At 43.5% G+C, this 27,298-nt stretch overlaps 1 protein-coding gene across 2 annotated transcripts in view; it reads left to right on the top strand.

Annotated features, from left to right (window-relative positions):
• Positions 1-15,248: 15,248 nt before the first annotated feature.
• The window catches only part of DNAJC5B (DnaJ heat shock protein family (Hsp40) member C5 beta), a 93,532-nt gene continuing 81,482 nt past the window's right edge, over positions 15,249-27,298 (top strand). For both annotated transcript variants that reach the window (XM_025265331.3, XM_025265329.3), the window contains exon 1: positions 15,249-15,341. The gene's annotated coding sequence lies outside the window, so the exon portion shown is untranslated. The remainder of the gene's footprint in view (positions 15,342-27,298) is intronic.

Genomic DNA, 27,298 nt, shown 5'->3' with positions numbered 1-27,298 from the left:
AAATAGTTAATTAAACTGTCAACCAAGATAACCTGAAGACAGAAAGTATATCTCATGAATGCATGGTTTTGGGCTGAAGAGATTTCAAGATCGACTGTTACTAGCATGAGTTGGTTGCTTCTTTTGCTAAGTCAGTTTTAAGAAGAAACTGACCTGCCTGCAAGCAGGAATGAGAGAGTGAAGAGTGACTCCATAAATTTCAAAACTTGCAACTTTGAAAACAGAACTGTTTCTCATTTTCCAATAGAACAGGAAAAACTGAGAAATGTTAAAAGTCACAAAGGCTGGTTGAGATGCTAATAAAGACCCAGTCTCATGACAAAGATAAAACAAAAACTCACCATGATACTCTCTGTAAAACCTCTGAATGGATTAAGGTGGCCCCCAATAAATTCTTTCATCTGAACAAAAGAGCTCATAGGAAAGAAATTAGGAGTAGGTTTCACAAATTTGATAAACCATCTGTGGTTAATTCTAGAGAGAAGAAGCCTTGAATATGGATGTGGATGTGGATATGGATGTGGCTGCTGCCCATGGAGCTGACTCAAGTCACACACTCACAGAGTTTCAATAGGCTTCAAGAGAGATTTAAGTGCCAAAGCAGACTTGCCTGGATGAAAAGACACTGACTTTTTTTTCTCCTTAAATGATACTATGACTTTCTGAGCCATAATAAAATATCTTAGGATAACAATAAAATATCAACATAGGTTCATTAATTGTGGAAAATGGACGATACTAATGTAAGATGTTACCACATAGGAGAAACATGGTGTTGAGTAAGTGGGAACTCTCTGTACTAGCTCAGCAACTTTGGTGTAAATCTAAAACTATTCTCAGTTGGGCTTCCCAGATGGTGCCAGTGGTAAAGAATCCACCTGCCAATGCAGGAGATGAAAGAGATGCAGGTTCAATCCCTGGGTTGGGAAGATCCCCTGGAAGAGGGCATGGAAACCCACTCTAGTATTCTTGGCTGGAGAATTTCATGGACAGAGGAGCCTGGAGGGCTACAATCCATGGGGGCTGCAAAGAGTCAAACATGACTGAGAACACACACACTTATATTTTTGGTTAAGATTTGATTTTTTTTTTAAAAAGACCTTAGGGTCTTCAACATTCTACAGGCAAATAGTAGGAAGAAGAAGCTGCTCAGCTGCCAGGGAGGATATATACTTCTTCAGATATGACCAAAAAGGATGATGGAAAACTAGTCCCAGAAGGTGGAGCCAATAGCCATGAAAACAATGGGTAGAAGCATTAATTTCCAGGGAACAGAGCTGGAGCCTGATCCAGAAACAATCCCCACATTCAGGTTGGGAGCTTGGCAATGTATGTCCAGTGAGATTTTAGAATTGCTACATACTGGTGACTGCTTCCTCTTCTGCAATGGGCAATCAATTTTGGTAGTCTGTCTCTGTTCCACTATGATACGTGAAGAATTGATGCTTTTGAACTGTGGTGTTGGAGAAGACTCTTGAGAGTCCCTTGGACTGCAAGGAGATCCAACCAGTCCATTCTAAAGGAGATCAGTCCTGGGTGTTCTTTGGAAGGACTGATGCTAAAGCTGAAACTCCAGTACTTTGGCCACTTCATGCGAAGAGTTGACTCATTGGAAAAGACTCTGATGCTGGGAGGGATTGGGGGCAGGAGGAGAAGGGGACGTCAGAGGATGAGATGGCTGGATGGCATCACTGACTTGATGGACGTGAGTCTGAGTGAACTCCGGGAGCTGGTGATGGACAGGGAGGCCTGGTGTGCTGCAATTTATGGGGTCCCAAAGAGTCGGACACGACTGAGCAACTGAACTGAACTGACCTGAACCGCAAATAATCTAGGATCATAGTACCCCAGAATGAATGCCCAGGGAACATACCTGAACCTGACTCACAGCTCAGCACCACTGTCACAGCTGCTCAGCCAACCTGTAGGCAAGATGTAAAAATTTCATTATTGCAAACTACTGAGAATTTTTTGTACACAGCAAATGCTGATCAGGGCTTCCCTGGTGGCTCATATGGTTAAAAAACTGCCTGCGATGCAGAAGACCAGGGTTCCATCCCTCGTAAGGAAGATCCACTGGAGGAGGGAATGGCTACCCACGCCAGTATTCTTGGGGCTTCCCTAGTGGCTCAGATGGTAAAGAATCTGCCTGCAATGCGAGGACCCAGTTCGACCCCTGGGTCGGGAAGATCCCCCGGAGGAGGGCATGGCAACCCACTCCAGTATTCTTGCCTGGAGAATGCCATGGACAGAGGAGCCTAGCAGGATACAGTCCATGGGGTCGCAAAGAGTCGGACACGACTGAGTGACTGAGCACTGCAGGCAGCAAAGACGAGAGAGTAGGTGGAGGAGAAAGTTGGAATGACCCTCTAGATAATGATCAGCTCTATTTCCAAAATCAGGTTAGAGTATTCCAAATATCACACCCACAACACATACCAGAAATGTTCTCAAATGACTAATGTCCAGAATTTTACATCAAAGTTCTAAGATTAGTGATAATATTTAAACTCAGACAATAATTATAGTCCCAAATAAGGTCCTGTTATTAAAAAATTCCTTGGGAATGAGCTTGAGGTATAGAATGCCAAGGAATATTAGAACCTCTTAGATAATTTTGTTTTTGTTCTATTTTTTACTTTTAAAACCTCTTAAATAATTTTTATGCAAAACACACAAATCTTAATAATCAAATCTCAACAGCATTTTTCCAATAAGTATCTTGAAGGCAATTATTAAAATAGACATCAGAGACAAAAAAATTTCTCTATTTATATAAAAAGATTAACAAAATCACTTGTCCATTTTTTGAGCTATCAACTTGCACCCATTAAGATGAATACAGGAAAAATTAAGACTCTTATTGCAAAATTATTTGAATAATTGCTAGCAATGCCTAAATTAGTAATAATAATGATATTTATTTTGCTCTGATGTAAACTTTATATATTTAATTTCATGTTAAGCAATATTTGATACAACAAAATACCAACATAAAATAATTCAGACTTATCCATGGAGTTTGTTATAATGGGAACAGACTTGTGTTCAATGACCACAAACCACTTCAACAGATTTTACTTGTTTATATAAGAGACATTTTTAAAAAGACATTTATTTTTCTTTTTTCCTGGCATTAGCTAGGGACAATCTTGCCACAATTCTACTTTATAAAACTACAAGAAAGGAACACTCAATTTGATGTTCATATGAAATATAATTACCCACTTTTCTTCCTTTACAACGTGTACTCCATAGACAGGATGACAAGGCAAGAGGTACATAATACACTGCCTGTCATTAATAACAAGTGTGCTCTTTTGAAATTATTTTACAATAGCACTTATTGGAAATACCCTTTACTTGCTTTTTGGACTACTATGGATATTATAGAACTTTAACAAGTATTGCCTGTTTCAAATCAAAAATATAAATAGGAATTTATTAAATAAATGAACTGACTAGGTACAGTCATAAACAAGTATTGTAAATTTTAACACATATCAAGTTTCATTTTTACCCATGACCCTTAAGGTGATTACACAGGCAGGCTCTGGGTCCTATGCCAGGACTGCAGAGAGATACAGCTCCTTCACCTTGCCCTGAATAAATATTACACACTCCCCAAGGTTTTTCCGAAAGGCTGCCTACAAAATAAGTCTTTCTTGAATCTCCCAAGCATATGTGATCTCTTCTTCCTTTAAATCCATACAGTATCTGGTTTATCCCTCCATAATAACAATAAAGCTAATAACAGCCCAAATCACACTGACTTATCCTTGGGAACTTCAAATATGCTTCATCCATGCTAAACTTACATTCACTATCCTCTCATTTCTTCCTTGCAGGCTCCTGCAAAGTAAGTACTGTTATTTCCACTTTATAGATGAGGAAACTGGGCAAAGATTTGAACTAAGGATTTAACTCCAAAAATAGTGATCTTAACAACTCTGCTGGGAACACTTGGCCTGCATTTGAATCGTATGTGATTTCTGTTTCCCCCCTCAGTTGGGGAGTTCTTTGGGCAGGTACCACATGTGACCATCTCTGTATCACTTTATATATCTTCACAGTGTCTTACACAGTAAAAAAAAAAAAAAAAAAAAAAATTCAATTCTCTGTATTCTAAAAAGCAGCTATTCTTTCCACATTTGTCTCTTAAATTGGAACATATGCCCAATTGGTGTCCTGATTTACATGGTGATCTCTTTCTTCATTCTTTTCCTAAAAAGCTGTTATTAGCCCTTGGATGTTTCCTACCAATGTTATCTTAGGATCAATTAGTAATTAAACTTGGGTAGAAGCTTAACTACTGCAGATGCTTTTGAATTGTGGTGCAGAAAGGACTCTTAAGAGTTCCTTGGACAGCAAAGAGATCAAACTAGTCAATCCTAAAGGAAATAGACCCTAAATGTTCATTGGAAGGACTGATGCTGGAGCTCCACTACTTTGGACACCTGATGCAATGAGCCAACTCATTGGAAAGGACCCTGATGCTGGGAAAGATTGAAGGCAGGAGGAGAAGGGGACGACAAGAGAATGTGATCGTTGAATGGCATCACGGACTCAACGGACATGAGTTTGAGCAAACTTGGGAAGACAGTGAAGGACAGGGAAGCCTGGTGTGTTGCAGTCCATGGGGTTGCAGAGAGTCGGACATGACTTAGCAACTAAACAATAACAAGAAGTTTAACTACTCAGAGAAAAGATTAGGTCACTGTAGAGGTAAATTTCTTCAGATTTCTAAATGCCATCTGAGTATTACTCGGAGCAGAAATTCAGAGGAGAAACCATCTGAAAGTGAAGGGGAAGGCAAACAGAGATAATTGATAGCATATTAGAAATAAAACATCATGAGTTCAATAGATTTCAAGGGAACATGCAGATTATACTAAGATCTTATGAGGAAGGGAAACTGCTGAATGCCTACATCTTTGTGATTCCCACACTGAGGTAAGACAGAAACACAGACAGTGGCCGACCAGGAGTCCAGCTCCTCCTGACTCTGTTACAATGGCAGAAGAATGAGAAAAATCACGTGAAAACACTATAAACAGTCTTTCAGGCAGGACATGAGTAGCCTGTCTACCAGCTGTAGCTTGAAGGAAGTCCTAGGAGAGTTTGGGAGTGATGGCATGAAGGGAGTTGTTATGTATAAAATGATATCAAGCCTGGGCACTTTTGCATCCTCTCTGTTTTGCTTTGGACATTGGCGTGGTGGCCTGAAAGGTGACTCTGCAGATTATTCTTTCTATTAGCTTGGCTTGGCAAAGGAGTAAAGAGAACTGAAAGTAGCTGTGTTGGGGAAAGGGGTCTGAGTTTAAGAGAGGGTTTGTATTTTTATAAATAGAAGAGACTTAAGAATGTTTTTATGCTGAGAAGAGAGAGTCAGCATAGAGAGAGAGAAGAGAGGAGGATGTTTTTATGTTGGTAAGGGGGAGTCAGCAGAGAGAGAGAGATAACAATGTTAGAAATTAGCTACAGGGGTAATTTAAGGAGTAAGTTCCTTGAAGTAGCCCCTGAGTGCTATACCAATTCAATTCAGTTCAGTTGCTCAGTCGTGTCCGACTCTTTGCGACCCCATGAATCACAGCACGCCAGGCCTCCCTGTCCATCACCAACTCCCGGAGTTCACTCAGACTCATGTCCATTAAGTCAGTGATGCCATCCAGCCATCTCATCCTCTGACGTCCCCTTCTCCTCCTGCCCCCAATCCCTCCCAGCATCAGAGTCTTTTCCAATGAGTCAACTCTTCGCATGAAGTGGCCAAAGTACTGGAGTTTCAGCTTTAGCATCAGTCCTTCCAGTGAACACCCAGGACTGATCTCCTTTAGGATGGGCTAGTTGGATCTCCTTGCAGTCCAAGGGACTCTCAAGAGTCTTCTCCAACACCACAGTTCAAAAGCATCAATTCTTCAGTGCTCAGCTTTCTTCACAGTCCAACTCTCACATCCATACATGACCACTGGAAAAACCATAGCCTTGACTAGATGGACCTTTGTTGGCAAAGTAATGTCTCTGCTTTTCAATATGCTATCTAGGTTGGTCATAACTTTCCTTCCAAGGAGTAAGCATCTTTTAATTTCATGGCTGCAATCACCATCTGCAGTGATTTTGGAGCCCCCAAAATAAAGTCTGACACTGTTTCCACTGTTTCCCCATCTGTTTCCCATGAAGTGGTGGGACCAGATGCCATGATCTTCGTTTTCTGAATGTTGAGCTTTAAGCCAACTTTTTCACTCTCCTCTTTCACTTTCATCAAGAGGCTTTTTAGTTCTTCACTTTCTGCCATAAGGGTGGTGTCATCTGCATATCTGAGGTTATTGATATTTCTCCCGGCAATCTTGATTCCAGCTTGTGCTTCTTCCAGCCCAGCGTTTCTCATGATGTACTCTGCATATAAGTTAAATAAGCAGGGTGACAATATAGAGCCTTGACGTACTCCTTTTCCTATTTGGAACCAGTCTGTTGTTCCATGTCCAGTTCTAACTGTTGCTTCCTGACCTGCATACAGGTTTCTCAAGAGGCAGGTCAGGTGGTCTGGTATGCCCATCTCTTCAGAATTTTCCACAGTTGATTGTGATCCACACAGTCAAAGGCTTTGGCATAGTCAATAAAGCAGAAATAGATGTTTTTTTGGACTCTCTTCCTTTTCCCATGATCCAGCAGATGTTGGCAATTTGATCTCTGGTTCCTCTGCCTTTTCTAAAACCAGCTTGAACATCTGGAAGTTCATGGTTCACGTATTGCTGAAGCCTGGCTTGGAGAATTTTGAGCATTACTTTACTAGCATGTGAGATGAGTGCAATGCATTCTTTGGCGTTGCCTTTCTTTGGGATTGGAATGAAAACTGACCTTTTCCAGTCCTGTGGCCACTGCTGAGTTTTCCAAATTTGCTGGCATATTGAGTGCAGCACTTTCACAGCATCATCTTCCAGGATTTGAAATATCTCAACTGGAATTCCATCACTTCCACTAGCTTTGTTGGTAGTGATGCTTTCTAAGGCCGACTTGACCTCACATTCCAGGATGTCTGGCTCTAGGTCAGTGATCACACCATCATGATTATCTTGGTCATGAAGATCTTTTTTGTACAGTGCTTCTGTGTATTCTTGCCACCTCTTCTTAATATCTTCTGCTTCTGTTAGGTCCATATCATTTCTGTCCTTTATCAAGCCCATCTTTGCATGAACTGTTCCCTTGGTATCTCTAATTTTCTTGAAGAGATCTCTAGTCTTTCTCATTCTGTTGTTTTCCTCTACTTCTTTGCATTGATCGCTGAGGAAGGCTGTCTTATCTCTCCTTGCTGTTCTTTGGAACTCTGCATTCAGATGCTTATATCTTTCCTTTTCTCCTTTGCTTTTCACTTCTCTTTTTTTCACAGCTATTTGTAAGGCCTCCCCAGACAGCCATTTTACTTTTTTGCATTTCTTTTCCATGGGGATGGTCTTGATCCCTGTCTCCTGTACAGTGTCAGGAACCTCAGTCCATAGTTCATCAGGCACTGTTTATCAGATCTAGTCCCTTAAATCTATTTCTCATTTCCACTGTATAATCATAAGGAATTCGATTTAGGTCATACCTGAATGGTCTAGTGGTTTTCCCTACTTTCTTCAATTTAAGTCTGAATTTGGCAATAAGGAGTTCATGATCTGAGCCACAGTCAGCTCCTGGTCTTGTTTTTGCTGACTGTATAGAGCTTCTCCAACTTTGGCTGCAAAGAATATAATCAAGTTTTTGCTAAATAATTATTTTAGCCTGAATGGGGCTCAGGGCACAGAGGTATCAGCATTGATCTGGAGGAGGGATGGGTTTACAACTGAGCTGAAGGAAGGACTGAAGAGAGGGTGCAGATATGGGTGTGTTCAGAGAGGTGTGGGGTTTGAGTTGGGAGAGATAACACAATGACATCTGAGTTCTTTACAAAGGAGATAAGGTTCATTGCCTAGAGTGAGAGGGAAATAGGTAAGGCAGAGGGCTTCTGGAGATTGGGGAAGGTTAACAATAGCTGTGAAACGGACAACAGAAGAGCTGCCTTGTGTTGAGGGCATAACTGAGGTTACAGACCAGTTGTAGTGTGAGCAGTCGTATGGTATTAGGATTTTCTTTACCCGGGCTAACTATTTGTGGTAAAGAAAGGCGAGAAGAGGCAGATTTACCAAGAGCTGAGCCATTGCTGACTTCCCAGGTGGAGCTAGTGGTAAAGAACCTGCTTGCCAGTGCAGGAGATGATGTGATGTGGTTCAATCCCTGGGTCGGGAAGGTCCTCTGGAGAAGGGCATGGCAATCCACTCCAGTATTCTTGCCTGGAGAATCCCATGGACAGAGGAGCCTGGCAGGCTACAGTCCATAGTGTCACACAGAACTGGACATGACTGAAGTGACTCAGCACGCATGCACGCATAGGCATTCCTACATAATTTTTATTTTTAACAACCCTGTTATATGTGTGGGTTAATCATATTTTCTCTCAAAGACTTTGGGTGGACACAAATAAATGAATATCCTGAATTGCATTTTGTAGCACTAAGACTTTCACTTGATTAATTATTGATAAGACAAGCTCTAACTCAGCTGTGCCCAGAAATTCCTTCTCACCTGTCACTCTCATCTTACTCATCCTGGACTTCCCTGGTGGTCCAATGGTTAAGAATCCACCTGCCAATGCAGGGGACACAGATCTGATCCCTGGTCCAAAAAGATCCCACATGCCACGGGGCAACTAAGCCCATGTGCCACAACTACTGAGCCCACATGCCATAACTACCAAAGCCTGCATGACCGAGAGCCTGTGCTCTGCAACACGGGAAGACACTGCCTGAGAAGCCTGAACACCGCAACTAGCGAGTAGCTCCTGCTCACCGCAGCCAGAGAAAGCCCTCGAGCAGCAACAAAGACCCAGCGCAATCAAAAATAAATGATGACGAATAAACGAAGGAGTAAAATAAACGAATGAAAAAAGTACCCATCCTTTCACTCATTTCATTTGTCTTCCGCTTCATGAAGCTTTCCTTGACTGCCAGACCTAGATGTCAGTTCTCTCTCCTTTAACATGTCATGGCACTTTGATGATAATTCTCTCACGATACTTATACACTGCTTTCTGTAGTAGAGTTGTTGTTTTTGTTTTTGCTATTTAACTCCTGCACCATTAGGCTCTAAGCTCTCCAAGGACACTGTCTGTACTCAATGCATCCCTGTAGCATCTGGCATGGTGCCTTGTGCACCATAGGTTTGAAATTAACACTTGAGGAAGTGGATGGATTATGAAGAGGAAATCCCAACTTTACAAAGGAAGTAAGTTAGGATGTGAATATTCTTTTTTTCAACAAAGCTTCATGTTTTTGCTAAATAATTAGTTCTTGTAAGGCATTTAATGGGCTTCCCTAGTGGCACTAGTGGTAAAGAACTCCCTTGCCAATGAAGGGGACATAAAAGATTCGGGTTCAACCCCTGGGTTGGGAAGATCCCCTGGAGGAGGGCATGGCAACCCAATCCACCACTCTTGCCTGGAGAATCCCATGGATAGAGGAGCCTGGTGGGCTATAGTCCCATAGTGTTGCAAAAGAGCCAGATATGACGGATGCGACTTAGGACGCATGCACATACAATGCATTTAATATATAATTTACAAAATTTCAATTGAACTAGAAACACTTCAGTGTCAAAATTTTAACTGACCTAGAAACAATTTCTTTGTACAAAGTACATGTAGGAAACCACTAACTTTGGATTATTTGCTGCTGCTGCTGCTAAGTCACTTCAGTCGTGTCTGACTCTGTGAGACCCCATAGACAGCAGCCCACCAGGCTTCCCTGTCCCTGGGATTCTCCAGGCAAGAACACTGGAGTGGGTTGCCATTTCCTTCTCCAATGCATGAAAGTGAAAAGTGAAAGTGAAATTGCTCAGTCGTGTCCGACTCTGTGCGAACCCATGGACTGCCGCCTACCAGGTTCCTCTGTCCATGGGATTTTCCAGGCAAGAGTACTGGAGTGGGGTGCCATTGCCTTCTCCAGGATTATTTGCTAGGTCTCATGTTTTCGTTAACAGAAATTGTTGAAACTAAAGGTCTTTGTTCAGACTTTTCACTTTCTCTTGGTTATTTGTGCTTCTCTTGGAAACTCTAGCTCAGCTTTTAAGGCCAAACATAATTCTCCAAAGTAGGAGAAGGTGTAATCAATAGACCTCATTTTAGGATGATTCAGTCTGGGTGAGAGAGCACAACCTCTGGAGTCAGGTATTCCTCAGGTTCAGTCTCATCTTCACTCACTACCACGGAGTTCAAGGAAAATTTTACTTCTCTGAACTATGTCCTTACAAATTAATGGCAATAATAACACATCTAGCTCACAAGTGTGGAGAAGGAAATGGCAACCCACTCCAGTGTTCTTGCCTGGCAGCAGCAGCTCACAAGTGAGTGGTGAGAAGAAAGTATATGTTAAGTACCTAATCACAAAGCTCAATAAATGATATATTCCTTAACTCCTGAGCCATGATTGTGTCTGCTTCTTCCATGGGTGTAAGCGGTAGTGAGGAAGGAAATGGCAACCCACTCCAGTATTCTTGCCTGGGAAATCCCATGAACAGAGGAGCCTGGTAGGGCTGCAGTTCATGGGGTCACATGACTGAGCACACATGCATGAGGAGGGTGGAGGAAGATGTGTTGGTAATAATGCGCTGGCAGTATACAGGTAGAACTGAAAAAAAAATTGGAAAAATTTTCTGACAAGGTGCCTTGGTGAGAAAATTAGATCAATATCAGCCTTAGTTTTTGGAGATGTAGATCTTCACAGTGTGCCTTTATGTTTGGCTTAAAACATTTCTGAAAGAACAGGTTGTTATGCCAAAATGGGATTACACAAATACATTACAAAACAAAATATAGTTTTTAGAAATTTCCTGAGATGTCTGTGTTATTGGTCCTGTATATAACTTTCTGTTCTTCAGAAAGAGAGGAGTCACATAGCAAAGGGGGTCCTCAAAGGATCACCTTACAGGATCTACACTGAGGAGTCCCTACAACTTTAGTTATGACACAGTAGAAAATGTCTCTGCTAATGACTTGAGCGTTTTATTTCTTGGATCTGTGATCACTTATTATTTTAACCTTTCAAACCCAGTAATTTTAAAGCATTCGACTCAGCTACAGTACTTTTATTGGCCTGGAAATGTTTTATTGCAGCTTGGCTGACATTTTCCCTTACTAATGTCATTAGCACTACTTAAAAATGAATTATGTAGGGGTGTACAGTACTACCTTTGTTTTGAGAAAATCTTACAATTTTTATGAGCACATGAGGTGGGTCTCGTGGGAGTAAACATTAGCAACATATATCTTTCTGATTCTCCAGGCATGCTTACATTTCTAATAAGCACAAGTAGTTTGGCTTGGAAAAAGGCCTGGAGTTAGATTTATTTTTTCAAGATCATGTTGATTCTCATAACATCCCTTAAAGAAAAGTCCGGCTTCAGAGTCACTAAGGTTTAATTAAAATCTCTAGCACGCAGTGTGTTAATATCCCTTACCTATTTTGGAGTTTTACCTCCTGGTAATTATATGCTAACACTGGTATTCAATAGGTCATTGAAATCAAATTAATGCAGGTATCTTTAAAGTCAGATATTATGTTCATCTACAACATTTCCATATTTAAAAAGTACAAAATAAAGGAAAAGGGATATTTTTTAACCTTGGAGAACTGTGAAGGAGTGGACGAAAACAAGCATTTTCGTGGGAAAATAAACATTATCTGTGGAAAGAAATCCTAATTAAAGAAAATGGAAAAGCAAAGAAAGAACAAAATTCCTTAATGTACAAATGCTTTGCTGAGTCTTTAATAGGTAAAGACTCAGGGTCCCAAACTGTGTTTCCTGGTTCTGTGGTAGTGCCTGTAGAACTTCCAGTTTCTGGGCGGGATTCTCAAAGAGATGTCCTGAGGCCTCAAAACTGGGGTTCTTGAGGGCAGGGCTGGTGATCTGTGTTTTCACAAGCTCTCCAGACTCTCTTGGGCTTCCCTGGTGGCTTAGCTGGTAAAGAATCTGCCTGCAATGCGGGAGACCTAGGTTTGATCTCTGGGTTAGGAAGATCCTCTAGAGGAGGAGATGGCAACCCACTCCAGTATTCTTGCCTGGAGAATCCCATGGACAGAGACGCCTGGTGGGCTATGGTCCATAGCACTGCAAAGAGTAGAACACGACTGAAGTGACTTAGTACACACCATGCATTATATAAAAATCTGTTATAACATTTCTGGCTCAACTGAGGAAAACTTGATACTCATTCACTGTATTTACAAGTGTATTCCTTTCAACATTTTTGTTTTATTTTCTGCTTTGTTAGATTTTTAAAATATTAATAGCAAAAGTCATAATGCTTGTTAAAGAAGTCAGGCACTACAGAGATATATATATGAATATAAATGTGCCATATCTCTGTTTCAAATAGCCTTTTTTCTTAATTTAAGTACAATACATGTCCATTCTAAAACATTAAGAAAAGGTAGCCAACCAAAAGCACTGAATCACACACAGTCTCCCATTCTGAAATAACCCCTGTTAATATTTTGGTGTAGCTCTTTCAATTTTCCCAATACTTGTATTTATTAAAAATGGTACCTACTTTTTTGCAATGGATCTTTTTTGCTCACTACTGTCTTCTGGGCATTCCTCTGCATCATTAAAATGGAAAATCTTGCATTTCCTAAAGCATGAAATCATGTATTTCCTAAAGCATGATATGTAATATATGCCACAGTTGATGCATAAAGTGTTTTTGTAGTGCTACATAAACACATTTTAAACATTTTTAATGGTTGTACTTTTTGTTTGTGAGTAACTGAAAAATACAACTAGTACATTGAGCCTGTAATTTTGCAGATACTGTTGCCTTTAGTAAGGCTAAAGAAGGTAGCACTGTGATCATGACTCTTTAGAAGACTACTTGGATTACACTGAGATCCTTAGCTGTGCCCGTGAACGTTGCAAGCAACTTCTTGGGGTCGATGACAGTGAGGCGCTCGTCCTATCAGTCCCGGTGTTCCCTTTCAATGACAAAGTTTTAACTGGCCTTGGCCAATCCCCAAATGAAAATCAGAGATAGCCTATCTATGTAATTTAATAAAAATCAGTATAATGCTCTCTCCTAGATAAAAAGGAGAAACAAGAGAGAATAATTTGTATAAAAGAATATATATTTTAGTGAATTAGGTGGCTGGTCTTGACTACTATGGTGGACCTAATGGGAGATTCAGTGAGAATGTGAGGTTGGGAGTACAGACACAAACAGGCAAGTTTCAAGGTAACTCAAATTCTGTGCGTGGCATGGCCATTGGTGATGCTGATTTTCCAAAATTGTGAACAACTTCTGGTAAAGTTCTGAACAAGATAAAGAATGGTCTTCCCTGATGTACCAGGTAGCTGCATTTCTGGAAAAATCAGCATATATTATATGAAAGCTGGGCAAAAAATTTTGCATTTACATGTTAAATGGATTTAGGTCTGGCTTAGGTAATTATGGGGCTTCCCTAGTGGCTCAGCTGGTAAAGAATCCACCTGCAATGTGGGAGAACTGGGTTTGATCCCTGGGTTGGGAAGATCCCCTGAAGAAGGGAACAGCTGCCCACTCCAGCATTATGGCCTGGAGAATTCCATGGACTGTATAGTCCATGGGGTTGCAAAGAGTCAGACATGACAGATTGACTTTCACTTTCCCTTTCTAGGTAATTATGGGCTTCCCTGGTGGCTCATACAGTGAAGAATGCCTGCCAATGAAGGAAGCCTGGGTTTGATCCCTGGGTTGAGATGATCCCCTGAAGAAGGAAATGGCAACCCACTCCAGTATTCTTGCCTGGAGAATTCCATGGACAGAGAAGCCTGGTGGGCTACAGTCCATGGGGTCACCAAGAGTCAGATACAACTGAGTGACTAACACTTTCACTTTCTTTTTCAATCATTTCTCTAAGTTTTTATGAAGACATTTAGGAGGTTAGCAAAGAGGTATTTATGATCCATGGGAATAATTTCTTCTTCATTTCTCAAAGGACTGCTTAATGGAATTGCCCTCAAGTGTGTTCATGGACCAAAGGACAATTCCTCCCATCCCCACGGAAGCCCTATGTTGGGGAAAAAGTGGTTGGAAGATCTGGTTTGTAGTTAATGTTACCCTTTTCACGTAATTAGCTTTGTGATGTTGTGCAAGTCACAACCTCTGTAAGCTATAATTTTCTCACCCATAAAAATGTACTAAAAATACACTGCCTCAACGAGCTGTGAAGATGAAATGAAATGATGTATGTGAAGGTGGCTTGTAAATGCTAAAGCATGATATAAAACGTTAGTCGTTGGTACTAGAAGAGTGCAATATCTAGTCCCACCTTGAGAGATTTCGACAGCACCATTCTCTAGCTTCAGACACAAGTCGTTTCGTGCAATGAATGCAGGTAATTTTTGAATACCATATGGGGACAGTATCTAGAGAAAGTGAAGAGTATGAAAGGAAAGAAATAAATTCCAGTGAGAGTCTCTCTCTTTACAGCTTATTCCCTCCTGTGCCCTCCTCAGCAAACACTGGGGCCTGATTTGGCACTGCAGGAGCACTAATCCCGGGCTTTTGAGCTTTTCTCCTTATCATCAGATCTCATGGACAACATCGGGTCACCCAGAAGTCACATTACTGGTTAATCTAGGATTGGTCTGCTAGCTCAGGATTTCTGAGTTCAGGCTAGGATGAGAATTTGTTATTTCTGGCAGCCTATACATTGTTGGAAAAATGAATGATTTTCACTGAGGCTCTGTTCTCTTTCTATATTTCAAATTATTCGAATGGTCTCTTTCTGTGAGTGGATTCAGGTAAGAATTAGCCCCATGAGGTGCTTATCAGAAAATGGCGATGCTGACAAGATCCAGAGAGTACAGCCTAGAGTGAAAACGGCATGTTCAGAAGGGTAGGGGACAACCCTGAAAGCACCCAGCTTTGAGATGTATCTCTGACACTTAACCACCCTGGGCCTTGATTTCCCAGCTTCAAAGTCAGGCAGTTAGACCAAAACTGAGTCATGAGGTCTCCTACATCTCTGCCCACATTTAAGATTCTATCATTCCGTGGGTCAGTTTAGAGATTAGGGGGTGTACCTTCCCAACCTCCTACCATGGGCAGGAGAGGCAGTGCTCCACTGGAGGGTCCCAGATGGGCCTTTGGGAGGAGTAAGGATTCCACTCTGTGACATCACAATGTCCAGCCCAGGCTCAACCCTGGCTATTGAGAAGAAGTTATCTGATATATTAAAGGTGAGACGCTACCTGATGGAGCTAGAAGGAATCAGCCAGCCATGACTCCGGTTCAGGTACGTTGACATTTGCTAAACTCAGAACAAATTTACTGTGTCTAAAGGAACGAGGGGCTTCCCTGATGGCTCAGACAGTAAAGAATCAGCCTGCAATGTAGTAGACCTGGATTCAACCTCTGGGTAAGGAAGATCCCCTGGAGAAGGGAATGGCTGTCCAGAGGACAGGACTACAAGACAGGTGTGTCTCCAGGCTTAGGAGTAACAGTGTAAGCACAGAGATGATGCGCCAGTTGCTTTCGGGCAATGTAAAGGATCCAAATGAGCAGACCAAATGACAAAGGAGCTCCCAGCAGAAACACAGCTGTGGCATCGTCTCCAAACAGCCAGACTTCCTACTGTGAAGACAGACCACAAGAACATTTCCAAGACAGTTGGTGCCTAGTCCTCTCCCTATCCACTGAGGGGTGCAAAAGAGGCAGGGGAACCTCAACAGGTCAGTGTAAAATTACTTTCTAAAACAGTCTTCAATTAGTGCCTGGTGATGTCTATTCTTTTATCCAGGTATTCTTCTTTTAATAGCTTCTCCCCAGAATGATGTGAGTGAGTGCTAAGTTGCTTCAGTCGTGTCCGACTCTGCATGATCCTATGGACTGTAGCCTTCTAGGTTCCTCTGTCCTTGGGATTCTCCAGGCAAGAATACTGAAGTGGGTTATCATGCCCTCCTTCAGGGGATTTTCCCAATCCAGGGATCGAACCCGAGTCTCTGATTTCTCCTGCATTGTCAGGCAGGTTCTTTACCATTAGTGCCACCTGCTGCTGCTGCTGCTGCTGCTAAGTCGCTTCAGTCGTGTCCGACTCTTTGCGACCCCATAGAAGGCAGCCCGCCAGGCTCCGCCATCCCTGGGATTCTCCAGGCAAGAACACCAGAGTGGGTTGCCATTTCCTTCTCCAATGCATGAAAGAGAAAGGTGAAAGTGAAATCGCTCGGTCGTGTCCAACTCTTAGCAACCCCACGGACTGCAGCCCACCAGGCTCCTCCGTCCATGGGATTTTCCAAGCAAGAGTACTGGAGTGGGGTGCCATTGCCTTCTCCGTTAGTGCCACCTGGGAAGCCTCAAATAAGTAAGCTACTCTTTGTGACCCCATGGACTATAGCCCACCAGGCTCCTCTGTCCATGGAATTCTATGGGGAAGAATAAATGAAAATCAAGTTAACTGAAAGAAGCATTTTAATAGAAGGTTGTATAAAAAAAATGCAAACAAAATAAAAGGGAGGGAAAAAATATTATGGATTAGCAACCGATATTGATTCTCAGGTCTGCTTTTGAAGTTTCAAGGCTTAAAAGGCAGGTCACCCCTAGAAACAGTGAAAGACAAGGGCCTTCTGGTTGAGAAGAAAGTAAAACAGTTCAGTTGCGACTGTCTACCACTCCTCCTCCTAAAGAACTCCCACTAGTGAAATCATCGCTGGGGAGGCAGACAGTTTTGTTTTCTTTACCTTGCCTTGGGGTTTTGGCTTCTAACTTATTTGTTTCTTCCTGGAGTCTCGAGGCCCTGGGAGGCTCTGAGTGACGGCAAATAGCTGCTCTGTTTACCAGGAGGGCGGAGGGTGGGGTGGGTGCCAGGCTCTGACTCATCCACACTGGCTGCCCTCGGCACACCACGACCCCAGAGCCAAGTGCAGGACTGCTCGGGCAGGCACGCTGAGATTCGCCTGTGAGATCCAAGTTTATTGCCATGTTCCTTTCCCAAGTGGAAGCAGCAGTCCAGTGTTCTGACAGGTAGATTAGTTGCCTGCCAGGGACCCCAAGAGGAACAGACAAGGCGGGGAGACCCAGTCTCTATCCACAGCACACAATTTTAACACTCTGACCTCCAACACCCTGGGAATAAATATATCTCAGCTGCAAAGCTAATATTCACTTGCTCTATAAAAGTAGTAATAATCCAAAGCATGTAAATAAATCCAGAGGATCAGATAAAAACAAAATGTGTTTGCACATTGACTCTAGCACATATTCAACTTCCATCTAGAGAAGCCACTATGATTTTCACAATTAGATTATGACCCCACCTCAAATCCTTGGAAAGTAAAAGCTCACTGGTCCAGTGTTTAGACTTTATTCATTTTACAGTCATTGAAAACTACATTTGTGCTGTGCTAAGTTGCTTCAGGCATGTCCCACTCTTTGTGACCCTATGGACCATAGCCCACCAGGCTTCTGTTCTTGGGATTCTCCAGGCAAGAATACTAGACTGGGTTTCCCTGCCCTCCTCCAGGGCATCTTCCCAATGCAGGTTTTGAACCTGCAAGTCTTACGTCTCTTGAATTGGCAGTTCTTTACCACTGGTGCCATCCGGGAAGCCCTGAAAACTATGTTTAAGTTTAACCTAAAATAACATCCACAAAACACAGAATATTCTAACTTGTCTACATTTACATTTATTGACTGTAATGTTCTCTGACCCTTGTGTTAGTCACACACCATGGACTTTTAGAGTTGTGGGGAGCAGCAGGGGGGGTGGCAGGGTAACTAAAAGAATATCCATTCCAACATCCTAATTTCCAGAAAAGGAAACCAGCAGAGAGAGGTTAAATATCTTGACTTAGGCCATTGAGCTTGTTAGTGCTATCTTGAGACTAAGGCTTAAATCTTCTCACTCTCAGCCTGGTGGCCTCTTCAGTACTCCCTGCCCCAATTCATCCTGAAGGAATTTACTGGTTCATACTTGGACTATTTTAATTTCTAAGTCAGAATATTTTAAGATAAGGAAATCTCATTTTAGCACCTTAGTGTAGTTATTGGTAAACTCAGGTACTCTAGGTAGGTGACACTCTTCACCAAAGTTCTCCCAGCCTTCAGCTCCAAACAAAACAAGCTTTGACCAAGGTCAAGAGAAAGCACCTGAGACCTCATTCAAAAGGCTGAGAATACAATGAAAATGAATCCAGGGAAACGGATTGCCTGCTCTGCCTTCTAACCTGATTCAGTTCAGTTTAGTTCATTTCAGTTGCTCGGTCATGTCCAACACTTTGTGACCCCACGCACTGTAGCACACCAGGCTTCCTGGTCCATCACCAACTCCTGGAGCCTGCTCAAACACATGTCCATTGAGACGGTGATGCTACCCAGCCATCTCATCCTCTGTTGTCCCCTTCTCCTCCTGTCTTCAATCTTTCCCAGCATCAGGCCTGATTAGAAGTAGTCTATTAAAAAAAAAAAGGCATTTATACAGTTGATGAGCATTTTGCTTTATAATAAATACACAAACTTTCTGTGGCCTTTTCCAGTTTAGGTAGATCAGTTTTCTTATGTGTAGTAGTAATAGTTGTTCAGTCATGTCTGCCAGGCTCCTCTGTTCCTGGAATCCTCCTGGCAAGAATACCAGAGTGGGGTGCTATTTGCTGTTCCCTTCTCTAGGGGATCTTCCTGACCCAGGGATTGAACCTGTGTCTCCTGTGTTGCAGGCAGATTCTTCACTGTCTGAGCCACCAGGGAAGACTCTGCTTATGTGTATGCATGTGTATACTCTGTGGTATGTATGTGTGTACTCTGTAAATGCACATGTGAGTAAACTTAATCTGGCAGGCATGGAGGTTTACACCATCCATGGTAACTGACCTATCTTTATTACCTAGTTTGTCTCCTAAATGAGCCTTTCCTGACTTAAACCATGAATTAACATTTTGTTTAGAGTTATTGATAATTTAGGAGCAATCTTAGGCATGTCCAGAGTTCATTTTATGTACAGTTGTCTGCCTTGCAGCTCTAATTAATCTGTAAGTTTGAGTCCAGGAACACCCTGATACAGATACTCAGAGTTTTCTCCAACGGAATTCATTGCAAGTATATTATCATCAGCCTAAAGTCCCCAAATCTGAAAGAAAATGAAATGAAGAATTGTTCAATATAAGCACAGACCTCATTTGTATAGCCACCAGCTCCAAAGATCTGATTAATATTTTCTAGGTCACTAGCTTGTTTTTTAACTCACTGAAATGCACTTATCCTATAAGGATCTTCCATAGGTTTCTAGTTTTCCAGACAGATTGTCTTTAATAAAAGAGAATTATGAAATGATTACCAACAGGAAAGAAGATTCCATCATGGCATAGGGTTTAAACAAAGCTGTGGCAATATCTTTCAGCTTCCATATTCATTTCAAAAGTTGTGTAATAGATTAATTTTATACATCTTATCGCATAAAATGGCAGGAGAACGCTTGACTACGAAAAATGGAGAGATAAGAGGAGCTTTCGTTTCAGATTCTCCATTGTGGGTTCTGAACTTTCAAATGCCTCCGGTAAGCTGAAACACAGGTATGCCCACTGTACTTTTGAAAAGCTTTCCACCTGAGAAATGCATCCTGACAAGTGTTATTAACAGCTGCGGGAGAGAAAAAAGAGAAAGGAAATCTGCCTCACCAGAGATCCTGAGACGTTTGACTCTCTCCCTCTCTCTGTACCCCGCTCCTCTCCTCCCTGTCTCAATGCCGCCACCTGGGGAGCCTTGGCAAACAGCCACGCCTGGATGGTTGACACATGCCAGACACTCCCCTTCAACTTAGCCCAGCCCCCATACCCACTCTCCCAAGAACTGTGCAACACGCCCTTTGTAACCCAAGGTTTGTGAAGTCTGGAAAGGAATGTGACCCGGAGCCCACAGGCGCTGCTGCCACCAGGGCCAAGAAGGAATTCGCCTGCTGCTTACCTTGCCCTTGGGGGAATCACAGAAAGTGCAAGATGTGCTCTAAAAGGAAGGGGAGTGGAGCCCTTGGCAGGAGTGAGAAGCAGACACCCCAAGGCCTTCTGCCCTCTTCTCTGCCAAACTCCATAGGCGAGCTTTGGGCTGCTCTCAGGAGAAGACTCTGAATCAGTTTTGAGTCATTCCACTTCATCCGGTTGTGCCTCTACTGAACGTTGTGAGTGGTAGGGCCCATTCCTCCAGTTCCCCAGTGTAGGATGAAGGGTGATCGTAATGGTTGTGTGTGTGTGTGTGTGTGTGCGTGTGTGTGTGTGTGTGTGAACGTTGTGAGTGGTAGGGCCCATTCCTCCAGTTCCCCACTGTAGGATGAAGGGTGATCGTAATGGTTGTATGTGTGTGTGTGTGTTAGTCACTCAATTGTGTCCAGCTCTTTGCAAACCCATGGACTGTAGCCCACCAGGCTCCTGCCATGGGATTTCCCAGGCAAGAATACTGGAGTGTATAGCCATTTCCTCCTCCAGGGGATCTTCCTAGTGCAGGGATCAAACCCACATCTCCTATGTCTCCTGCATTGCAGAAGGATTCTTTATCCGCTGAGCCATCAGGGAAGCCACACAATGTAGTATAGTTAACTATTATATTATTTTACCAATACTACTTATAAACAAAAGGTGGTCCAAGGAAAACAGACTTGTTAGCCAGTTGAGAAGACCACTCACTTGACAACTAGAATGTCAGTATTCTTCTGCTCCTTTCAAGCATGTCTAGAATGCAAAGCCATTTCTATCAGCAGAGGTGAAAGCTTTCCTTTCATGTTAGAATCAGTTCTTTATATGCTAGGAACTGACACTATCTTACTCCTCTCACCAGCATATAATTTCTTGTATCCTGTCCTTCCAAGGTGGTTATTATCCTTTCTTTTTTCTACCCCAAATGAATTCAGTGTCAATCAAATCTGTAGTTTTTGACAACGGACGATGTACCAGTATACCAGGCACAGTGGCAATAACAAAATACAATGTTTGCCATAAATTGGGTTCTTTTAACAATTAAGGATTTAGGTGAGGAGACGAGATATACACCTGTGAAGAGTTCAAAAGCAAAGAAAGAACTGCATAACCATGTGAGAAGTGATTTTATGGACTTCAGTGTGCCCAGGACTTCAGAGTGCCCAGGGCAGACGCAAAGTTGTCTCCGGTGTTTAGGTTGCTCATTACAGCACAGTTAGGACTTGAAAGAACTTTTGAAGAGAAACGGAACAGTGACTGATGCAAGCTTGGGGAGGAAGACAATTTTCTGGCACGAATTTTGGCCCCAGCACAGTGGGTCTTGTCCCGCTCAGCCCTCATCTCCACCCTCTCCCTGTGCTTTCACAACTCCTTCTTTGCATGTGATACGAACAGTTCACAAGGTTGCTTTGGGACAAGGAAACTGGAGTCATGGAAACATGACACTCCAGGAAGGATGAAACCCACCTTAACAGGTGCTCTCTATGAAAGGGCCTACCTGCCGTAACCAGAGTTGTGTTGGACTTTAATTATGGACCTGGGCTTCCTGACTTTACACCCCAGGTCAACATGTTCTAAATCTGATTCATTATCTTCCTCCAAATCTGATCTCTTTTTGTGACTCCCATCTCAGCCCATGACCTCAGCACATTCCCAGCTATTCTATCTAGAACCGTGAGTCCTCCCTGGCACTTGGCCACCAGGCCCAGGAAATTATGGCTCCACATCTCTTTGGAATCCATCACTTCCTGCTGGTTCTGCTGGCTGCTGCCCTGGACCAGGCTGTTTCCCATCGTGTTTCCCAGGATAAGTCATCTCCCCAGCTTCATTCCTCTGCACTCTGCCAGTCACATCTTTCTAAAACAAACACTACAGTTTGTCATTTGTCAGTTTTAAAACAGTTCAGGTTTCCCACTGTTTAAAAAATGAGGACTGAACTCATCTTGAGGTTCCCAAGTGGCCAAGTGGTAAAGAACCCATCGACCAATGCAAGAGACGTAAAGGACGCATGTTCAATCTCTGGTTTGGGAAGATCCCCTAAAGGAGGGCATGGCAACCCACTCCAGTATTCTTGCCTGGAGAATCCCATGGACAGAGGAGCCTGGCGGGCTGCAGTCCACGAGGTCACAGAGTTGGACATGGCTAAAGTGACTTAGCATGCATATACAAACTCATCTTGGCTTTCAAGAGGTCCTTCACTTTCTCTAGCCTCCCTGGGCCGCGCCTCTCCCCAGCCACCTGTTCACCTGGTCCTCCCCACCCTGTGCACTGGATGGATCCTTTTGCTTCCCTTTCTCCAGCTTGCCCAGAACTTTCCTGCCCCTGTGTTCTTTCTTATGCAGGTCTCTTCTGACAGCTAAACTCCTGCACGAGTTCTCCTCAAAGGGGTGACCACTTTCTTCCCCCATTATTTATGATCTCCTCATGACATTCTTATTATGTATGACCCTTTATGCTGAAGGATTAACCTGGGTGTGGTTGGAACACCAGGGAGAAGGGAGCAGAAGAATGTTTTAAGACAGGGATTAACTGATGATTCCCAGGTGGCGCTAGTGGTAAAGAATCTTGTCTGCCAATGAAAGAGATATGGGTTCAATCCCTGGGTTGAGAAGATCCCTTGGAGGAGGGCATAGCAACCCACTCCAGCATTCTTGCCTGGAGAATCCCATGGACAGAGGAGCCTGGCGGGCTGCAGTCCATGAGGTCACAGAGTTGGACACGACTGAGCAACTGAGCACACAGCATGTCAAAGACTCAGAGGAGACATTCTGTCTCTTCTGACCAGTTCACAGGAGTTGGTGGAAGTCGAGTCTGAGTTGAGGAGAAGGAGCTGGGAGGAGACGGCTCTGGATAAAGATGCAGAGGCTAGCCCTGCTAAGGAGCTGGGACTTTAGCTTGACATCAGTGGGCCACTCTAAAGGGTTATAAGCAGGGGAGGGACAGGATACTACTTGCATTCTAAAAGAAGGTAGTGTTCAGAGAAAAGATGGGAACAAAGAGAGACTGGAGAAAGGCGTCTCAATTAGGATGCTGGCAGGATAAACCAAGGAGGTGATGAACTGGGTCTAGATTAGTGAGAGTGGCAAGAGAGGAAGACAGTGGGCTTCCGGGAGCTTTAGAAAGAAGGACTAATGAGGCCTGGTTGATCGACCACGCCTGGATTACTTGAAGGAGAAGTGAAGGGAGACAGCCAGAAAAGGCCCAGCAGACACTGTCCTAGCTGCGGTATCACTTCCTGATAATGCCTCACACCAGGGAGACTTGATATTATCCCAAAAGAAACAGGAGGCAATGAGGATTTCTTGGCTTAGGTAACCCTACTTTTTTTTTTTTTTTTTAATTTAAACTTATTTTTAATTGGAGGATAATTTGTTTACAATATGGTGGTGGACTCTGACATACATCAACATGAATCAGCTCTAGGTATACATATGCCCCCTCCCTCTAGAACCTCCCTCCCACCTCCCACCCCATCCCACCTACGTTTCTGAAAGAGAAAACTGGAAGTGGCGTGGAGCATGGCCAGAAAGGAGAAGACTGGCCACAGATGAGACTAGACGGCAGAGCTACTGAGGTGGGGTGTTAAATGCTGACAGCAGACAGCTGCTCAAAGCAGGGGGCCCTTCTTGGTGCTGGTAATTCTTCCTCAAACATAGTTTAATGAAAAAAAAAATAGTGTTTTAATTGAAAAGTTATATGTGCATGTTGTAAAAAAAAAAAAATTAAACAGTGGCTACACTATGAAAAACAATTCCCCCCGCTCCCCCCAGGCCACAGTCCTTTTCCTCCATGGAGATTTTGCAAGTTTTATATACTCTCTAGAAAGGTTTTGTGCATATACGAAGTGTCTGTGTATGTATTATGGCATGCTGCATCTCTGTGTACGTATGTCTATACACATATGCATAGATCTACTTTTTAAAATGAGATTACTATACAGAAGCCTTGTGTGTGTTAATTGCTCTTTGAGACCCGTGGACTGTAGCCCGCCAGGCTTCCCTGTCCATGGAATTCTCCAGGCAAGATTATTGGAGTGGGTTGCCATTCTCTTCTCCAGGGGATCTTTCTGACCCAGGGATTGAACCCTGTACTGCAGGTCTCCTGTACTGCAGACAGATTCTTTAGCATCTGAGCCACCAGAGAAGCCCAAACATAGGCCTTCCTTTTTTTAAAAAAACGGGAAACTGTGTTTCGTTATACCATTTTTATGTCAGCTTCATTCTCTTCAATGTCTACTATGGCTACGCTCCTGTGGTGATCTCACAAACCCCCTGTTGATTAACATCGAAGTCAAACTTGGTTTTGAAGTGTCCTTTTCCTTGTACCCCATCCTCAGCTCCTCACGCGGTGGCTGCTTTAAACTCTTCCTGGCTCCACTCTGGGGGCACTCTCTCCCTTCACGCACCTCTTTTCAAATCTAAAGTAAGAGAACTCCCTCTGCAGCCACACGAATTTAGCACAAGCTAAATTTTCTTCCATCATGGAGTCAACTGGCCAACCTGGCTTATCAGATCATATTTCTTGGGCAAAAAGATTAGTCTTTTCTCTAAATCTATGAAATGTGCTTCAAACTGTACTTATACAGGTGCCGCAAGGCGGGTTATCTCTAAACTTTAAAACGTCAGAGCCCCACTGCCAATCAAAGTTAAGCTCAGAGTAGCAGATATTTTTCTTCTCAGAGATGATGCTTTCAATAAGGCTGGCCAAGGACTCTCCAGACACTTCGCTTTTAGAGGACACTGTAGTTGATACAGGCTCCGGATCTCTTTCATTTGTTTGCTAGAGTCCCCAGGGCTCATAGGTATTCAATGAATCTTGGTGAATAGACATCTATGCCTATAAGTATTATTCCTGATGGTCTTCCTGTTATTTTGCTTTTCAAAGACTTGGTGGGCATTTTATCCTCTATTGCCCTTCATAGTGTAAACAGTAATCAGACCCTTTTTCCTCCTCAACTTGGATTTCAGGGTGTGTGTGCTAAGTTGCTTCAGTTATGTTCGACTCTTTGCGACCCCATGGACTGTAGCCCACCAGGCTCCTCTGTCCATGGGATTCTCCAGGCAAGAATGCTGGAGTGGGTTGCTATGCCCTCCTCCAAGGGATCTTCTCAACCCAGGGATTGAACCAATATCTCCTTCATTGGCAGGCGGATTCTTTACCACTAGCACCACATGAGAAGCCCTTCATCCTGCTCTACCCATCCCTAAAATCTGCCCATAAAGCCGGGATAAAATGCACATGAATCAAAAATTCTACAGGGGTGCCACCTGCTGATTAACCCATGGGACAGGCCTGGGCTTTCCCTTTGTTGGGTCTGCTCCTCAGCTTACAAGTTGCTGCTCCTTACTTTCTACCTCCACCAGCACTGTCAGGAAACACTGTACTGGGAGCCCCTAAACCAACCTTGTATAAAGGGGACTCCTCTGTCCCCTCTCAGGGCTGCTTCCTGCGAGTCCCCTTCGTTGGGACAACATAGGCAGTCCTAACAGTGCAGCTGAGTTGGGTAGGTCACGCAAACCTCGGTTCCTAGAGAGGAGGAATCAGAGGTTCCTCTTGTGTCTTACCCAAGTTTACAGTCATGGGCTGAGTCATCTGTCCCCCAGGCCAGTGTTCCCCAGAGATATCAGTTCTGAGGGTGTGGGGGCAGGGCTGCGGGGCAAGTGAAGAACAGTTTATCTCCAAGGCAGCAGCTGAGGGGCAGAAAGACATGCAGGCTCCAGCAGACAAGGGAGGTCAGCACCCCTCTTGCGTGTCTGCCTCCACGTACACTGATGTATGATAGATAACTGGACCATAAAGAAGGTTGAGTGCCAAAGAATTGATGCTTTCAAACTGTGGTGCTGGAGAGGACTCCTGAAAGTCCCTTGGACTGCAAGGAGATCAAACCAGTCAATCCTAAAGGAAATCAACCCTGAATATTCATTGGAAGGACTGATGCTGAAGCTCCAAAACTTTGGCCACCTGATTCGAAGAGCAGACCCATTGGAAAAGACCCTGATGCTGGAAAAGATAGAGGGCAGGAGGAGAAGCGGGAGACAGAGGATGAGATGATTGGATGGCACCTTCGACTGAATGGACATGAGTTTGAGCAAGTTCTGGGATTTTTGTGATGGACAGGGAAGCCTGGCGTGCTGCAGTTCATGGGATCGCAAAGAACTGGACATGACTGAGTGACTGAACAACAAGAACAACAGCACAAACAAAGCAAGTATTGCTAGAGATGCTGGGATGGGACAAACTTTCTTATGAACAGAAGCAGATTCCCTTTAGTCTTCATGTTTTACTGGAAGGGCCTGGAAAGGGCTGAGATTCCCATCTGTCTGGAATTGAAGTGAATGACTCACTATGGACCCCATTCCCAACGGAAGTGGCTTTGGCTTATATCATGTATTCACAGAAACTCAGCTTGACTGTTAGTTTGCAGGGATCCACCCAGAGGATTCTCCACGGCAGGCCAAACAGGCATGCATTTGGGCTGCATGGGATGACATTTCTAGATTAGATCCCTGGTCTGGCTCCCTTTGTTTTGTTGTTGGTCTTGTTTCCAGAGCCTGCAAACCTGATGACAAGAGCCAAGGGCAGCTGTGCTTGTGTCAGGCAAGGCTCTGAGGACATTGTCAGATATGTACACAGAGAAACAGTCCTTGGTGGGAACAACTCAGAAAAAAAAAGTAAAATAACATCGCTTATTGTTTTCAAGACCATTCTACTTAAAAATTTTTTAAACCTAAAAGGGGGGGCTGCCCTGGTGACGCAGACAGTAAAGAATCTGCCTGCAATGCAGGAGGTGCAGGTTTGATCCCTGGGTGGGGAAGATCTCCTGGAGAAGGGAATGGCTACCCACTCCAGTTTTCTTGCCTGGAGAATCCCACGGACAGAGAAGCCTGATGGGCTACAGTCCATGGGGTCACAAAGAGTCGGATATGACTGAAATGACTTAGCACACACTCTCGCATGCACGAGCAACTAACACACATACACAAACATAAAGGATAAATGAACTTCAGGCGCTTTGAGAGCAATCGAGCCATTGTTGTGAAGGCAGCACACTCTAGAGGCGGATAAAGAATCTGGAAGGTATGCAGAGACATGGTTGCTCGTCCTGGCTGCTAAGGACTCACTCATGCCCTTGGACAAATATCCACTTTGCTGCCTGACTCGGGGTTCTTGGACCTGGGAGACCTGTGCACCAACCGAGGCTTTGCTAGTACTTTGTCCGGTGTTAACATGAAACTCCTCTGAGCCTCAGAGGAGTCTCTTGGCTTATGAAATGGGAATAAGAACCCTTCCCCTGCCTGCC

This window comes from Bubalus bubalis, chromosome 15 (assembly GCF_019923935.1).
Source record: "Bubalus bubalis isolate 160015118507 breed Murrah chromosome 15, NDDB_SH_1, whole genome shotgun sequence".
In the NCBI taxonomy this organism is placed as follows: Eukaryota; Metazoa; Chordata; class Mammalia; order Artiodactyla; family Bovidae; genus Bubalus; species Bubalus bubalis.
This window is presented reverse-complemented; position numbering and strand designations above follow the sequence as displayed.